This window comes from Dipodomys merriami, unplaced genomic scaffold (genome assembly GCF_024711535.1).
Source record: "Dipodomys merriami isolate MVZ:Mamm:240054 unplaced genomic scaffold, mDipMer1.0.p SCAF_29, whole genome shotgun sequence".
Lineage (NCBI taxonomy): Eukaryota > Metazoa > Chordata > Mammalia > Rodentia > Heteromyidae > Dipodomys > Dipodomys merriami.
In genome coordinates, this window is record NW_027204381.1 from 3,267,225 (window position 1) to 3,268,994 (window position 1,770).

Here is a 1,770-nt window from a genome sequence, read left to right on the forward strand (position 1 = left end):
ACAAATGGTCAAATAGAGCTTGGGATGTTTGTGGTCTAACATAATGAGGGATGAAACTTTATTCAGATAAATGCTAATGTTTATCAAGTAATTACTATGTGCTAGACATGCATTATGCCTAACTCTCACAAGACTTTCCTGAGGAAAGTATCATTGTTCCTATTTTACAGTTAATAAAAAATAAGGAAAATGAGGTAACTAATGCAGTGCTGGCTTTGGCAGTACATATATTAAAATTTAAACGATACAGAGAGGATTAGTATGGTCTCTGAAGAAGTATGACAGCAAATTCATGAAGTGTTCCATATTTAAAAAAAAACAACCTGTGACCCCTTCAAAAAAAAAAGATAACTAATGCAAATAAAGTTAAAGGATAAGTATAAACTTAAGAGTTACCTGGCTCAAAAACCTTGTCTCATCCAGGCACTGTTGGCTCATGCCTGTAATTCTAGGATTCAGGAGGCTGAGATCTGAGGATTACAGTTCAAATTCAATCAGGGCAGGAAAGGCCATGGGACTCTAATCTCCAATTAACCACCAGAAAACCAGAAATGGTGCTGTAACAGAAAGTGGTAGAGTGCTAGCCTTGAACGAAAGAGCTCAAGAACAGTATCCAGGCCCTGAGTTCAAAGCCCACAACCAACCAAAAATAAAAATATAAACCTTGTCTTACAAACTGCAATCAGCCTCAGGAAAAAATAATGCAGAAACAATCTCAAAGATAACTAAAGCAAAAATGGGCTGGAGTTGTTGGCAAACAAGGATATCAGGGACCTGGAAAAATGTGCTTTATGAAAAAAGTCCAAACAAGAATTTCCTATTTCAGGAACTATATATCTGAAATTAATTTACTTTGAAGAATAAGACATTTGTAATTTAAATTTCAAAACATTTATTAGAAAACGTTTTTGTTGCCAGGCACCTGTGGCTCACACTGGTAAACCTCAATACACAAGAGGTTGAGATGAGAATTGTGGTTCAAAGCCAGCCTAGGAAAACTCTGTAACAGACTCTTATCCACAATTAACCAGCAAAAAGATAAAGTAGAGGTTTGGCTCAAGTGGTAGAGAGCTAGCCTTAAGCAAAAAAAGCTCAGAGACATGCCCAGTGTTAAATTTTAGTAGTTGTAGTTTTTCTAATATCCCTCTTCATCCACCTCTGCCTCCCTCTTTCTCATGAGAATTCTAATTTCTTCACTTATCTTCCTTCCTTCCTGAAGATATGTGTTTCTGAGGTGGACTACACTCTTTGTGCTCTGATATTTCTAAGCGATCTATGATTATTCCCTATCCCTTGGCAATGAATACTTTAGTCACAATTCCACTCAACTATGAAAGTCTATTATGTGACTCCTGTTAATGTTCCATAGTTTTAAAAAATATCCAAAATAGAGATTACTCCTTTTCTTCTGATGGCTTTACTAAGTATAGATGGTTCCTGATTCTGTTACATTCACCTTATAATAACAATGCAACCGGATGAAGAAAAAGTCTTACATTCCAGTCTTAAGAAGACATGCTAAAAATATAATTCTTTGAGACTGTTCCTTTTCAAAAAACATTCTGCTTATAAATTACAATGCCGATTGTTAATGTGGAATTATTTCTTAATATTCTAGAACTTCCTTAAAATGACTGTGGAAATACTATTTGAACATGGAAGTATGTGTAATATAGGTCAATTCAAACCATTGTACAACCACATACTTAAGTCACATAGAAAGTCTAACTAAAGCCCCTGGTTGAAATATATCTTGTTTTCAAACAGAAA

At 35.0% G+C, this 1,770-nt stretch overlaps 1 non-coding gene across 1 annotated transcript; it reads left to right on the forward strand.

Moving 5' to 3' along the window:
• Positions 1–206: 206 nt before the first annotated feature.
• LOC138839031 (U6 spliceosomal RNA) lies at positions 207–312 on the forward strand. The gene has a single exon (XR_011375814.1). It is a non-coding gene; the product is annotated as a U6 spliceosomal RNA (small nuclear RNA).
• The last annotated feature ends 1,458 nt before the right edge of the window (positions 313–1,770 follow it).